Below are 16697 nucleotides of genomic sequence, written 5' to 3'. Positions count from 1 at the left end.
GATTCAAGACTAGACATTGTGCACCATCCGAACACAGGGTGTGAAATAGTGTGGGTCAATGGCTGCCTTTGTCCTTAGTTGGTGAGAGAAAAGTCTCTTCTAATCTGATGCAAACCCACTCCCACCTTATTCACCCGCCCCCACTCTGTCCCTGTTATAAATTCTTTCTAAAAGGGACCACACACATAGACTTAAGAATGCAGAGCTGGAGAGTACACAGGGACAGAGAACCCTAGTGAGGGGAGAGAAAGACACAGGACATAGTTCACAAGAATTAAAGAGGGTGAGCTCTCCTGGATGCTGTCTGAGCAAGAAAAGAAAGTGTGGCTCACCCACTGGTGAAGATTATGCCCAGGAGGTATATGAAGAAGTTAGCAGGCTCAAAGGAGGGGTAACCAGACTAATGGGGTGAAACCAAGGGAAGAGGTCCTGGAATGTAATATCAGAAATATGCTTCCAAATGGGGGGGAGTGTCCAGCAGAGTGTGAAATGGGCTTATCGGAAAAAGGAAGAAAATTAAAAAAGAGAGAGGGAGAGGGAGAGAGTGAGGGAGAGGGAGAGAGGGAGAGGAAGCGGGACAGGAGGGACATGGCTTGTTCGCCTGACATGACAGAAATGGCTGGAACAAAAACCTGGGGAACGGGAAGATGCAAACAGGGTTTGTGGCCAGAGTGAAATGGCTGAGAGGTGCTCAGAGTTTAGCCAGACTGGCTGTTGGCCAAAGGGACAGTATTAGAGTCTTAGAGCATTCTCCAAGCAGCCGTGTAGCTAGGTTCTGGAGACCAGCCAGCCTTCTCTGGAGCACACGATGGGGGTTGTGGAGGCACAAGAACAAATTTCTATAGAGCATCATTCTGAAACCCTCTTTTGACTTTTCAGATAAATTGCAGAATCATCACTAATCTTAAAACACTTTCCATTAAAACCACACTTCTTAAAAGGGCTGGAAGGATGCCCCCCACCGCTCCCCGGAGCCTCCCTTTGTATCTGCCCGTCCCCCACGGGCAGAGATTTATTTCATTAGCAGGGGTTCCAAGGCTACATTTACAGTCGGAGGATAAGTCTTCCTGGCTTCCCGACTGCCCTGCTGCTAAGACTGGGCTCCAGGAGGCATGGTAGCAAAGCAACATTCTCGTGGTGAGATGGGTTTTCCCCTGTGGATGCTTCTCTACAGAGCAGTGGGAGTCTGACTCGAAGATTCTTTCTTTCTACTTTATTTCTGTAACCACTTGTTAAATACTCTTCCAAATAATATTTGAGTCAAAAGGAGGCTGTGGCTCTCTCCTGGTTCTCTCCGCAGGAGGTGAGAATCTGTGCTAATTTCCCTCCCACCTTGCTTTCTTCCCAAACACCCCCTTTTCTTTTCACTCTGTTTTCTTCGGGCGTTTTTATCTTCCCATCATTCTCCTTTCTAAAAATCTTTGTGGGTCGTTTACCAGAAAGGTGTCATGGGGTTGAGGGGATAGCTCACTGCTTACCTAGCATGCCTAAAGCCTTGGGTTTGATCTCCTTCACTGAAGAAGAAGAAGAAAAAAAAGAACATTATTTAAAAATGAAAATAAAAAGTTAAGCAAATGAATCCACCCTTCCCAGCCCCACCCTTAACAGTCAGAGTCCAGAAGCAAATGATTCCAACACTGGCTTTTTCTAGAGTAGCAGGATCCTCTCCCCGCTGGGTGAGTCTGAGCTTCCTGCTAGCCTCTGAGGCAAAGGACCAGAAAAGTCACAAAGACCTGGGTAGCCTGATGGGGTGCCTGCCCCAAGGGACCCACCAGGCCTTGCAGGTGATCATGGCTGCCGTTCTCCCAAAGAGGACTCCAACCCAGAGGGCCCAGGAAGAGCAGGCCTCCTAACTCCCCCAGGGAAAAAGACAAGTACGCCACAAGCTGATGAGATAGGCCCTTCTCCAAATGTCACCTCCCCCGCATTTTTGATCTGGCACGAAATGAGTGTGGCCTGTGGTACTTTTGTCTCCTTGCTCTCTCCCTTCCCCCACCCCTCTCTTCTCTCGATTTATCTGTGTGTATTGCATGCCTATGTACAAATGCTAACGTATGTGTGGAGAGATCAACATGTCTCCCCCGATATTTCTCCATCCCATCACCTTATCATTTTGAGGCAGGGTCTCTCACTGAAGCTGGCACTCACTAATTGGCTTGACAGTCTGGTCAGTGAATTCCAGGGACTCTTTTGACCTCTGCCTCCTGGGATAGGACTAAAGATGCGCTGAATCACACCTGCATTTTTACATAGGTGCTGGGGATCCAAACTCAGTGCCGGCATGGCAGACACTTCACCATCTCTCCAGCCCAGTTCTCTCTTCCCCTCTGTAGCCTAAGCTGGCTTGGAAATCCTATATAACCCAGATGGGCCTTGAATTCTCCATCCTCCTGTCTCTGCTTTCCAAATGCTAGGATTGGAGATGTGACTCGTGAAGCCTCGTTGTAGCCCTGATTCTAGAATTTCAGAAGCACAGGAACCTCCCCTGGGTACTCTGTCCACCTCCGGTCTGTGAGACACAGCTCAGGGACCCAAGGCTGCAGAGGGCCTCCTGGTCTTTCTGAGGCAAGGTGAGGCTACAGTAAATTGAGCCATTGTTTAGGTGCTGGAAGGGAGAGGAGGTCCTGGGAGATGGAGCAGGCTAAGGGTGGAGTCCACAGGCTACCTGTGGCTTCAGTCTCTTGGAGATGGGGGGACCAGTCTAAAGTGACCTCAGCTCAGTAAACGGAGAAAATACTCTGCTCACTCTCATGTCTTTGTCTCCTTGTCTTCCTGGAACAGTGGTCTTCTGCTTCTGGCTCCCAGATGCGGGCCTGGCTTCTTTGGAGTTTGAAAATGTGGGGTGAAGTATAGAGATTCCGATTTCCAGAAGATCAAGGTGTTCTTGGATGCCTGCCATGGGTGTCATTTGCACTCTGGTGTTGAATGTCACTAATCATTTCCTCGTAATACGCTATTAAAACCCCTAGAGATGAGCCCTTAGGTCTCCCACGGCTTACTGGGAGATTCAGGCCACACATAAGGAGTGCAAAAATTGTATAAGGAGTAGACAGTGCCTCAGAGTTTAGTTATAGGGTACAGCTCCATGGCCTGAACCCATTCTATGCTGATTCCCCTCTCTACCCCTAGGATGGGCTAGGTCCTGAAACAACCGAGGCTGTCTCATTTGGGCAGTCCTGAGATATGGGTCTGGGAATCCGAAGGCCGGGCTCTGGGTCTTTTTGCCAGGAGATCTGTCCTAGGAGCCCTGAATCAGGCCTTTCTGCTGGGTCAAACAAGCTTTTTTCTTTCAGATGGACAAATGAACAAACAGCAGGCCCGAGTGCACTCACCCTTCACCTCCCAGGGCAGCTGTGAAGTTTAAATGAAGCCGTATTTAAAAAAAAAAAACAAAAACAGAAACAAACAAACAAACAAAAAAACAGTGAACAGGGAGGGACCTGGAACACTCAAAGGGAAAATAGTGCTGATCTTGAAATAATGAATCTAATAAACTGTCTATGAAAAGCATGTCAGGGCCCTTGTTAGCCAGAAAGCCCCCTGCCTAGCTGTACACCCTGGACTAACCCTGCGTGCCAGTCACCTGGCACTTTCTTGGATTCCATCCTCCAGAATCTTGGGGAGAACACTGGGTTAGGTGTGCTCGGCTGGTCCTGGCCTTGACTGCAGAGACGACACATGCAAAAACCTCTGCAGACAAATGTCACTTAATTGGATAAACAATCTTAGTGAAGTCCTTCTAACCTGTGCTCTATCAAGGTACCACCGGCAAGGCTCACGGGCAGTTTTTGAGAATTTTTTTTTTAATGCGAGCTTTTTACTTTTTTTTATCTGATCTTGTGTCCACATGGGCGCATGTCCTAGCACGTGTGCATCTCTGGGATACTCAGGTAGATCACGTGCTATGATGTTCCAGGTAGGATACTTGGTGCTAGATCTGACTATAGCCCAGTGGATCTCAGCTTTCCCAGTGCTGCGGTTCCATAGTTAATTCCTCACACTGCGGTGACTGCCCCCACAACCATGAAATTACTTTCATATCTACTTCATAACAATAATTTTTCTATTGCTATGAATTGTAGTGTAAATGCCTGATATGCAGGGTATCTGATATATGACCCCTGTGTTTGACCCAAAAATGGGGTCAGGGTCTGGGACCCCCAGGTGAAGAACCACTGCTATAGTGTCTGTCTTGGAAAGGCACACTCCAATCAAGAAGGGAGGCATTCGGATCCACAGGATTCAAGTATCTGCGTGGACTGTAGAGTATTGGGCATTGAGTGGAATGGCAGGGAAATCTTCATGCTCAGAGGACAGAATGAGAGATGTGCTGCTAGTGTCTGTAGTCCTTCCTCGGTGCTTGACTTAACCATCATCTGCTGCAAACTGACCATTTTTCCACTGGTGTCCCTCCCTCTAGCGAGGACAAGTAGAACACTTATCTCAAAGAATTATATTACACAGTGGGCCTGGGAAAGCATCAACGTTCTTCTTAATTGGCCTGTCTGGGTCAACCTCAAAATGATAGTTGAGTCCCAAGCTAGGAAATAGATCCATGCTCTCATCAAGTCATTGGTGAGCCCAGCCCATGGATACTCGCCCAGTCCCAGCTCGGGTCAAAGCATGTCTTGGTGAATGCACCATGAGCATTTTTGCCCCAAGCCTTCCCATCCTTGAAAATCAGTCTTGATGCTTGGGCACAGCGCCCGAGAAGCCTCAAGGATAAGGCACGTGTGGTACCTAGAGGTGAGGACCAGCCTCCTAGCAAGAGGGACACATCTCTCAAAAAACAGGCGGGCACTGGCTCTTAGCTTCAGTGTAGGGTATGAGTAACTACACAGGAGCCACTTACACATCTCCACCAGCTTGCTCTCTGCCAGCAATGGTGGCCGGAAAGACACGTAAGGGATTAGGATGGTTCTATCCCCAAGATCGAGGGAAACTGGGGTGAAGACATAGCTCACCCTGCACTTATCACTGGCAAGAAGCAAATATATGTCATCGGCACCGGCGAAATTCCATGCTTCTAAATGAATGCTGACGAAAACGGAGCCGGTTTCCAAGTGACTTCTTGGAAACGGATTGTGGGTAAATAACATCTGCTTAAAGCTTGGAAACCCAGTTTCCTTTGGTTTGTTTTTAAATGCTTTGACAATGTGGTTTGCTTTTTCTCCCCCTCCCCTCTGAGGGTGGGAGGGGAGTAAACAAAGACTGTCAATTTAGTAAGACCCACAGTCAAGCTGTTCTAAGAGCCTGCAGGCACCCAGGTTGGTGATGACAGACAACAATTCAATATGAAACCAGATTCACTTCAAATACACTTTATCCAACCTTTTGTGATTGAAATATACATACATTCATACATACATACATGCACACATACATACATACCTTCATTCATAATGCACGCATACATACATACATGCATGCATACATACATTCATACATACATACATTCATACATGCATGCATACATACAGACATTCATACATACATACAGACATACATGCATACATACATGCAGACATACATACATATTGCACCTCTCTAGGGACACTGCTATCCTTTTGAAGAAAAATGTCAATGTGAACGTGTGGATTATTTTTACTTTGTCACCAAGTGCACTGAGAGAAGATTGATGTTGTTCTTTCTGGGCGATTAGGGCTCCTTCTCTAGCCTAGCAACAGACTGCAGAGGAAGTGAGCAATGCAGGCCAATAAACCATCAGGGATAGTGTCAACAACAAAGGCAGCGTTGGAGGGAGGACAGAGGGCAGAGCACCTCACCCCCCAGGCTCACTGACTGCCTGTGTCTGGATCCTGGAGAAGAGCCCCCTGGACTGACTGGATTGGAGGGCACACATTTGATTGTGCAGTAGTTGAGACTGGCCTGAATTAGGTCCGCTAGAAATGCTGTATCTCGACTCTGTCTTTTTCCAAATGAGTCTGTAAAGCAGAGGTAATGATCAACTTCCCTGGGGCTTCTGGTGCTGAGGAGAATGTCAGTTGTCTGGTGTACGAAGGAGCTTGCAGAACCCGTGTGTGGGCACTGTGGATCTAAGAGACCCCGGGGCTCAGGGCCAAGTAAACCCCCTCCTTCCTCACCTTGGCATTTGAGCCCCAGCTTTGGTAACTTCTAGAATGAAGGCCACAACTCAGACCGGCAGAAGAGACTTCTTAGAAAGTGAAGTCCGGGTGCCCCTAAGTTCACTAAAGAAATCAATGCTGCTGTTTGCTGCTCAGAAGATAGGTGGAGAGCAGCAGCCATCCTTCCCGTTGTCCCTGAGCTGCTGGCTTCTGCAGAACAGCTGTTCTCTTGGGTTTGGAGGGCAACCAAGAATGGAAGAGATTTTTACCATAATTCTTATAGTTGTATTGAGATAAAACTTACATAGTATCACCATTTAGAAAAAATAAACTTTATAACAAAAAAGTTTGCAAATAAAAAATATCACACATCAAAATTAACAGACGCACAGTCTCAGAGGACTTGTGTACAGTTAGAGCCGCCGTTCAGAACGGAAGCCGTGCAGCTTCGCTTTGCACTTTACACTCTGCTGTTGAATATACGTGCGCGTACTTTTTTGTTAAAAAAAATTAATAGATAAAAATACGACTTTTAAAGGCATGCATGCTTATGTGATGCCTTTACACGTGTGCATACATCATGCAATGTCTAAATCAGATTCAATATGTCTTTCTCCTGCCTGGGAATTTAGACACGATGGTACCATGCCTCATATACACTAAGCTCCAGATTTGATTTCTAGAACAATAATTTAATAATAATAATAATAATAATAATAACAACAAAACAATATATTCTTTAAAAGTTTTCAATGACTTATGGTAAAGTCATTTAAAATCCTTTATTTGTATGTATATGATATACATGCATGTATATGCATATACGTGTATGATATATGTGTATATGTATATATTAAACACAGTGAAATAATGCCACAGTTTTATTTAAAAAAAAAAACAACAACAACAACAAACGAAGAGAAAGCTCTGGGTTCAGAGAAAAGACCTTTGAATTAGCAGATAAGCTGGCCCAGTTTGGTGCACGACTCCCCCTCACATCCTTTGAAAGCCACGCCACCACTGCACATAAACCCTCGCTCGTGTTAAGGTCCTGGGTAAGCATCCCTCAGCCTTCACAGTTGAGAGGAAAAGAGGAGGGTTGTGGGGAGCTTTAAGGACCGTGACCCTTTCTGCCTGGTGTCTGTACATTCGCAGAAAGGAGACTCTGAGCCTCAGGGTGCTGCTGGCTACAGGGTAGGAATTCTATTTGCATCTTTGGGGGCTTATCCTAATTTATGCTGTGACTCAACTCTCATTCCTTAGGCAGGGAAATGACCCTTCAAAATGAGGGGACAGTGACTCACACACTTGCCAAGCATCACTCGACCGAGGATGAGCTAGTAGCGAGTCACTCTTACTTCTCCTGATAAAGCACACAGCAGCCTTCCTTCTTAGTTTCTAAGCACTGATCCAGGGTCTCTGGGATGCGAGTTCCCTAGTGAAGAGACCCTACAGCCAGTGTTTAGCAGGCTCCTTTGATGTGATTTCTGTTGGTGTAGTTATAAGTGATGTTAAATGTTTGGAGTCACCTGGGGTTTTTCCAGACACCGTGGACCTTTTTTAAGAGTCAAGGAGAGCCGCCTTGGCAGATAGGAAAGATAGCTCTTTCCTAGACGATTGGGGGCGAGGAAGTGGGCCATGGGGGGGGGGGGGGGGACCGCTGTCGTTTATAACTCTGTCCACCAACTCTAGACTCTGTGGTTTGGTCCCTCTGTCCCCATCCCTGGTGACAATGTGAAAGTTGGCTTTTCTTCCCCTGGTCACCCACAGCTCCACTTCCTTCCAAACAGATCTTAGGTGGGGAAGTAAGAGAATCTGAGAGGACTGGTGTGAAATAAAGTTGAGTCTTTTTTCAGATTTCTAAGCTGGAAATCAGCAAAACAAGGCTTGCTGGCAGGGGTGGTAGCATGTTAACTAAGTATAGACCGGAGGCAGGTACATCTGACAACCCCTGATATCTTTAAATGTCAAACTCACCACACATCACAGATGGCATCATGCCTGGGGATCGAACTCCCTTTAAAATACACTTCATGTAAATACATTTTTTGTGAAACCACAAGCTGTGTCTCTCAGTTTTGTTTTTAGCTGGCTTTGAGAAAGAAATTGGTTGGCACCTACAGATAATTAAGCTTTCCAGCTAACATCAATGAAAGGGCTAGGACTCTCAGAAGCACGCTACACTCTTCAGGGTCCAGGGACGTCCACAGTGCCTTTGACTTGGGGTAACAGATCCACCCTTCAGGGAAAAAAAAAGTTGCTTAGCCATACTCTTGAGTTTACAGCCAGAGCCATTCTCTCCTCTATGCAGTGCCACTGTGTGAGACAGCAGTGAGCTGGGTCAGGGTCCGGCTGCAGGAGTGTAATGTGCCTTTCCTCATAAATTAATCTTACATTTATTGCAAAGTCCTCCCGCCTGTTACATAGATAATGTTTCACTGAAGATCAGTTTTATTTTCTCCTCTGTAGAAAGAAAAATCATGCAGTGTTTTGAGACCCTTGCTTCCAGGATAAGCATCTTGAGTTGGGGGCTCTTCTGACTTTTGTCTGTCCTGCTCCTGCCTCTCAGTCTCAGTTATTTATAGATTTTCATTTTTAAAAAATCTTGTAAAAAAAAAAGGAAGACCTTAATATCTATACCCAACTGTATGTCTGAGCCTGTCTAAACCTCTAAACACACGTTGTTTTAACAAAATCATTGTCATCATTTTATAAATGGTAGCTTAGCTTCAAGCAAAAGTGTAAACAAAGGGGGAAAACCCACATTTTATTTATACATATGAATGTCTTTAAACCAAACAAGTTTAAAAAGTTTTGGTGGTGTTAACAAGTTTAAGTTGTGTGTGTGTGAAAAAAGGCATCAGCTAGGTTACATGGCAAATAGTTGTGCTAAAATGTTAATTTTTAATACAGGAGAGCGTTTATGTTTATATATTCTTCCCCCTACCCCCATGAGATTTTTTTTTTTTAAAGATAATGTCTTGACCATTTATTCAGGGAGAGCTTGGGGCTGTGTAACCACCCTGCTCTTAAGAAATTCCCGGGTCACAAGCACAATGGAGTGTGAACTCGAGCTTTTCTGTTGTGGTGAAGCAGAGTCAAAAGGACAGAGGTTCTGAAGAAAAGCCCTTAAACCCGTGTCATGGTTTGTTTTTTTTCCAGATGACTAAAACCATCATCATTTCCCAAGTCTCACACAGGGCAATGGGGCTGTGTGTGGTTTTACAAAGGGTAGTAGGTGTTCATGGGAGGCTTCTTCTGAGTTTGAGTGCCCAGTTTTGCTAAATGAGGACGGGGAGGGTATTCTAAAATCAAATTCTCACCAAATACTCCCCGAAAATGACAAATGCCGGTGACCTCTTTTGTTCTGAAATTCCCTGTCTCTTGTAAATCACACCACTGATTCAGAATTGTTCTGTCTGTCTTTTGTTGGTGTCTTCCTCGAGGCAGCAGACTGCTTGCTTGGTGGGACACGGGGACACGGTCTCAAAGTGCTGAGAGAACTAGAGGGAGAAGCATTTCTGAATTTCAGGCAGGTTACTAAACGTCACTCTCGAATGGAAGCTATTAACTCACTGGTGTTTGCGTTCATTCCACATCACCAGAAGCAGGGTCGACCTTTCACGGGGACTCTTTCAGCTCGATCACAAATAAAACTGACTCCCTCGTTAATGACTTAAACTGTCTTCATTCTGACAATTTGTGCAACCATCCTCCTGAGTTTTTTTTTTTTTTTTTTTTGGCTGTTTGGTTTGGGACCTCCTCTGATTTTTTTTTCCTCTGGGTGGTTGTTTATGAAGAAATTGACTTTCTGAAGAAACAATGACTCCTTAGACTCGTGGGTGTTTCCTCTCTTTGCTACTTAAAGAAATTTCAAATATGAACAGGTTGGGCAAAGGCACGAGGGACAAGAAATCCACCAATTCCTAGATTGTTTGAGGTCAAGGAAGCACTGTGGTGTGTCCGTGGGCTTTTTTCAGAGTGTTCCTCAATTTAACTATCCAGAGCAATGAGTAGTCTTTGAAATGGATGTAAAACCTGAGTTTTTCTGAACACACATAACAAAGGTTAATACTTGCAGAATTGCCTGAAAACCTGAGAGTGGCGTGCAGGCGGCTGTGAGGATTCTGTCTCTGTGGACAATTGTTTGGGCTTTTAAGAACTCATTAATTCGATTGTAAACGCCTCAGTGTTATCAGGAAAGTAGCTGTAGAAAATGGTTTCAGAATGTGTCATTTTCTCCTTGGTTTAATCTGAGGCAGTGTGTGGGCATGCTGGTATTTTAAAAGGCTAAAAATGTACACATGGTTGTGCCTTCCAACCTGAGGGACGGAGACAAGCAGAGCTTTCCGAACTCACATTCTGCTCGCCTCCCAAGTTATTCTCAAATCTTTAGGGAAGGGTCCTTCGCTGTCGGTGTTGTGTTGTGACGATGCCACACACAGCAACAACAACAAGGCAGAGAGAAAAGCCAGACCAGCTTTCCGTCCTTGTGTCCTGATCTTAACATTTAACGCCTCACCAAATAAAGCCTTGTGTTTTCATTTTAGCTAGGTGTCATTCTTTATTTGTTTTTAATGAAATGATTTGTGGTGTAAGACTGCCGTTTGGTTTCAATATTAATATATTGCTTGAACTCCGTGGGCGTCATTTATTTTCAGTAGTAAATAACAGCTTAACTGGTGATTTTTTTCTTTAACTTTTTTTTTTACCTTGGTTTAATTCATTTGGCTCCCAGGGCCCCTCATCTGCATTTTCAACCTTTATCTGGTTTCTGTAACCTTTTCTAGATTAATAATGATACACCGTGTCATTAAATGGGAGTAGTGTCAGGGTCTCAGCGTGGTTAGAACAGGAGAACGTCTCCTGGCTGGTTTCAAAATCCAATCGGCAGGTTAATCATTAATGAGTCTTTTTTTTTCCCCCACAAAAGACTGTCTAGATTATTTCAGAATCTGAATTTTCTAGAGTTCTGTTTTTAAAAAACATGCACCGGTACTCGCATCTATGTATCTTTAACCTTAAAAGGGGTTAATCGGGTACAGAAGAAGTGTCCTTTCTGTTTGTATTGTGGCTTCTTCATTTTCTCATTGACTGTAATTGGTAGCAAAAATGTTGAAAACAGTTTGGGAACAAAATGTCTGCTTACACCATGACAAAATTGGCCACAATTTGCCGATTGGGTTGATAACAAAAGCCCGCAACACAAAATAGGTAGAAAAACAGTTTGTTCGGTGATGTGAGACCACTGGAGAGTTCCTTTTGCAGGTTTTTTTTTCTTTTCTTTATTCTGCTGTTTATGTTGTGATGGAAATACACGCAGAGGAGTCTCTGAGCTCCCTCCCAGCCCCATTAACCACTTCACTGTCTGGTTTCTAAACTTCTAAACTTCAGAGCACGACCCACTCACCTGGCATCTGAAACACATTTTTTGTTAAAAGCACCTGACTTCGCATTTCATCCAGGTTCCTGCTCAGAAGTGGCTCCAAGCTCATGATTCTGATCTTTGAAAGGAGACTTTAAATTGTAATTCCCCACTAAGTCTTCTACAGAGAATTATGATACAGCTGTATTTTCACTTCTGAAAGTATTAAAGAAACATTACAGTCAAAAAAAAAAAAAAGTCTCTACCTGGCCATACAGTAGACAAAAATTTTAACAATTAAGAGTACAAATAAAGCCTCGTGTTTGAAAAAACTGTAAACAAATATGTTTTACATGAGGCAATACTTTTTCTTCCTCAAATGATAGAATTGAGTTAAACACATCCTCCCCCTAAGCTGTTGTTTTGACTTCTCATGTCTACGTGTGTGTGTGTGTGTGTGTGTGTGTGTGTGTGTGTACACATATATATGAGGGTCTTCTGTTCTTTTTCCATGTCAAAAAACTCAGACACTCCAGGACAATAGTTAGGATGAGGCTTCTGCTGATCTGATCTTTGTTTTCACAAATAAATACAAACAACTCAAACTGAAACCCGATGGCTTTGCTGATAATACATTAGCAGCCGCGGGGAAATTTTCTTCATTTCAATGTTCTTTCACAACCCACATTCAGTTTCGGTAGGAAAATTATTAACCTTTTCAGCAGCTAAAAGAGGGGTATACAATAGACAACTGGGTATGATTTTAAGCCTTCGGTTCTATTTTTAAGACTTGGGTATACAAAACCCCTTTTTCTTTCTTTCTTCCCTCCTTCCTTTGAGGAATTGCCTTCTTCCACAGTTACATAATTAGTCACTGCGTTTTCAACTACGTGCTCATGTTACAGTGTTGACTTTTATTGTTGGGCGGAGGATTCCTAAATGCCCGGTCTCCTATTTGGTGCGACCTGGAGGAAACTTGGACTTGGATCTGTCTGTTTGTTTCCAGTCTAGTCCTCCTGGATAGGATAGGATAGAAGCACAGCCCTCCCTGATATTTTTCAAAATCCAGTCAGGCTGCATTTCACTAAGGAGATCTGGTTTGCTGTCGGAAGGCAGCCCCCTCCCTCCTTCTTGCCTCAGGTAGCCTCAGGATGCTAGAGCAGGGCTGGATTGGTTTGCCGTCCTGCAGGTCTGCATGGCCCAGAGGGCCGATGGAGGCTGGGCTGCCAGGCAGGCATTCTCCAGCCACTGCAGTTGAGCAGGGATGTGTGAGCGGGTGGGGATGGGGGAGGTCGTGGTCAGGATCTTGCAAGTTGTCGTTCTTTCTTCACCTGAAACACACAAAAAGTCAGAACCTGGAGTGGAGAGGCAGGACTTACAGGTTTTGGGAAGGCTGTGTGTGAAAACTGGTTTCTATTGGTGTCTAACTAGCCTGTGCTTCATGAACTTCCAGTCACTTTGTTGGCTTTGTAATTCCCCACAGTCCCCAAGTACTCCTGCCTATGCTCCCAAATCTGCAAAGGTAACCATGGAAACAGAGGGACAAATATCTTATCTGTCGTATGTACTTAAAATTTCCTAGCTTTTCCCTTTCTCTTCCCCTTTCTCCTTCCTTCCTTCCTTTCTCTCTCTCTTTCTTTCTTTCTTTCTTTCTTTCTTTCTTTCTTTCTTTCTTTCCTTCCTTCCTTCTTTCTTTCTTTCTTTCTTTCTTTCTTTCTTTCTTTCTTTCTTTCTTTTTATTTCCTTTGTTTTTTCTTCTCTCATACTTCCTGTACAAGGTTAGGCTTTTTTTGTTGTTGTTTTTACTGTTTTTCAACAATTCTTTTTCAACCTTTTTTTTTTTTTTTGGGTCTGCCCTTCTGTGCTTCTTATCTCTCTCAGTACGAGTACTTTGTTCTGTCTGATACCTATGCTCTGACACTTCACTGTGACCAGACTGAAAGGTGTGTGGCTTTGCATCTCTCCTCCTTCCCCGGAGTGACAGTAATGTGTGTAGAGCTGATGGCATGGCTCTGCTTTTATTGAAAGGATATGTCAAGAGACCTCGGGGTTCCATATTCTCCATAGGTCTATGCAGACTGGGGAGAGGAGGCTGTGATGGGTATCTTGGATGACTGAACAGCTTGCTGTAGGAGATTTGAAATTTCATCATGGATTTGAGAGCCCTCCAGCTCAGGTCTGTGCTGTGCAAATGCCCAATATCAAAAGCAGAAGATGGAGACACTTCCCTCTACAGTCTCAAGCCTTGGAAGCCTTTTGAGTTGTCCACTTTTCCTGCCCACTGTGTACTGTATGGAGGCTTTCAACCCCCTAAGGCAGAGCCTGTGTCCCTTCCAGAGCTGTTCCAACACACCCAGCTTCTCTCCTCTACCACTGACTGAGTACAGCATCTCATTTGTCCAGATGTGTGTTTCTCACCCAAGTCTTGCATCCATCCTCTCAGAAAGATCTATGGAAAGGGCCATCCACTGGATGGCTACAGAATAGTTACTGAAACTAGACACTAAGAGTTGGCTAAGTGTGGTCAGTAGGGTTAGTGGAGACTACACATGTTCCAGACTGTCACTTGGAGCAAACAATCACTTGCCACTGGTGGCCCCTGCATTTCTATCTCTATTTCTGGGTGCTGTGAGGACAACCCGGGTTTTACCCTTAGAGTTTCCAAATCAGAAGACACAGGAGGAAGCTGGAGAGTTTGCATATCTAATGCATCCTCAGGTGATCTCACAGTGCTGCAGAGAGAATGATCTGGTCCAGAGACGTTCGCACCGAGAACTGCTGTGCAGTGCCGGGGGTCACTGGCATTGAAGGATTGTGGCTTTAGGTTGTTGCTGTTTGTCTGGAAGGTTGAGGTTCTTCTTATATGTCCCAACCCAACCTTGGAAGTGAATGCTGCTTTTCAAAGACCTTTTGAATTTCTTAGTGACTACAGCAGGGCCGTCTATAACCTTGTCCCCTCACAAGGCTGGTCAGGCTGTATATATCTGTGACAGTGTCCAGGAGGTTTTGTTCTTTGAAAAAAATGTAACTAGCAAAGATGGAGAACGTGTCCAAAGGGAAGGGTGTGGAAAGATGAGACCAGAAAATAAGCTGGGGGACCAGAACTTTACTGTGGACCCTTTGCCCCTTTGTATCTTTGGCATACTCTGAGGCAGTCCTTAGAGGTACCCAAGGACTACCACAAGTGAGCCAATTTACGAGATCTTTGAGGCTCTGATATTTGAATTTTCCGTGATCATCTGGCCATTCCAGGACACTCCGAATGTGATGTCTGGGATTCTGGACGGGAAACTGGGTATGGCTGTCAAGCTCCACCTCCAGGTTTGGGGATCCCTGTGCTTTTGGCTCTGCCTGGTTGGTAAGAGATGGCCTTGACATATCCTTCCGAGAGGGAAAAACACACATCTGGACACTCTGGCAGATGGGATGCTGTACTCAGTGGTGCATGAGGGAAGCTGGGTGTGTGTTAGAGCAGCTCTGGGAGGGACTCAGGCTCTGCTCCTAGCCTTCATACGGTACCCAGTCACTTTCTGAGGCAGGAGCATTCTATGGAAGCGAATCACCCACCCAAGTCTCCAGAGGCTCAGAGATACATAGATGTAGCCCTGGACACAGGAACCCTGGTGAGAGACAAGCAAGGGACATACACTGTGTGGACACCTTTGGCTCGAACTATATTTCTGTTCCCTGGTGAGCACTTGTCTTCAGTGTGGTGTGCATGCTCCCCAGGCTGCTCATAACATCGTGGGGAAAATAAAGTTGTGTATCTACAGTGGGGGTGGGGAATTGTAATAGCAAATACTAAAGATCCACAAGAAGAGGGAAGCTCACCAAAGCAGGGAGTAGCATGGCCCCACGTGTGACCAGGTATCCCTTCAGGCTCATCCCAATACTGGGGTGCAGGCATGGGTGGTCTCTACCAACTTTTAGTGTCCACTTGATTATAGAAAACATTCTTGAGACTTGCTGAGAATTGGGAACAAACTTCTTATGGTATCCAAATAGACTAGCCTGGGCTTCTCCAATGATAACAGGATAGCTACTCAGTATGGGGTTCACAGGACTTGGGGTTCACAGGAATCAGTTTCATCCATGCAAAAACTTCCATGTCCAAGCTCTGCAGTGGTAAGCTGGAATTTAAGAAACTTCTCAGCTTTGGCCACTAGCCCATGGGAACTAGGTGGGAAAGACCCAAGTCTTAGTCCAGCTGTCCCCCTTCCTGTGTGACCTTGGAAAGGGTATGCACTTCCTCCTTCTATGGCCTGGCCTGCTGTGTCTGTAAGACACTGTCACCTCTCTGCAATTTCAGTACCCACTGGGCCATATTGTACCTGCCTGGGCTATTCCATTCAACTCTTACATCCCACACAGAAGGGGAAGGCTGGTGAGGACGGGGCAGTCAGCTATCTCTGCTTCATGGGTAGAACTAGAGGAAGCCAGTTTCTCCTTCCACCCATGTCAGCCACTGGTGCGTCACCCAGTTCCTGTTTCTCTTCGCCCACCCAGGAAGGCGCTGCAGATGAAATCCTGGGCCAGATGTCGGATTCTGTGAGCCTGGTCAGAAAATGCTGGCTCACAGGACACAAAACGGGAAGCTGGTTTTCCCAAGAGATTCATGGTGGCGGTGGGGAGGATGTGGGTGCTGTTTCCCCTGACTATGTAGGTGTCACACAGACAGGTTCTTCAGCTTCCAAAAACTTCCCTACTGCCACTGCCACTGACACTAGGGGCGTTTTAAAGAATAACAAAGGCACTAAATGACTACAGTTGCTGCTGTCAAGAGCCTGGACCTTCTACGAAGCTTTGTTCTTATGACCTGCAGTCAGGAGAGGGTCCTTAGAAGAGGCTCAACCAGAGCTCAATGGCTGGGCAATTTGCTCTCCCTCAGCAGCACTTCCTAACCCCATGTAGCAGCCACACTCATGTCGGGAAATACACAATACACCCATCTGAGCAACTTTCCATATTTCCTCTCCCAAGTCCTTTGTACACTATGCATTGTGAAGGGATCTCTTGGGGACAGATGGAGCTATTCCAAAAATCATACAATCCCCTGCTCTGATGTTGCAGAAAAATGTGGGTCATTAACAAAAGGCCCCAGGACAGTGCAGTGTCCTCTGGAGTTCAGGGTAAACACGGGGTGGTATCTTAAATAGGCTGCCCATACAGGGGGGCAGGGGATGTCCCAGGAAGTTTTGAGTGGTACTGTCTTCTCAGCTGTCAGCAGTGTTGTTCAGAATCATAGC

The 16697-nt window shown here is 45.3% G+C and overlaps 1 protein-coding gene across 1 annotated transcript in view; it reads left to right on the top strand.

The window, feature by feature from the left end:
- The window catches only part of LOC134486149 (histidine-rich glycoprotein-like), a 73874-nt gene that overhangs the window by 40237 nt on the left and 16940 nt on the right, over positions 1-16697 (top strand). The window lies entirely within an intron of this gene.

Source organism: Rattus norvegicus, chromosome 3, assembly GCF_036323735.1.
Source record: "Rattus norvegicus strain BN/NHsdMcwi chromosome 3, GRCr8, whole genome shotgun sequence".
NCBI classification, from domain to species: domain Eukaryota; kingdom Metazoa; phylum Chordata; class Mammalia; order Rodentia; family Muridae; genus Rattus; species Rattus norvegicus.
Note: the sequence above shows the minus strand (reverse complement) of the source record. Positions and strands in the feature narration are given on the sequence as shown.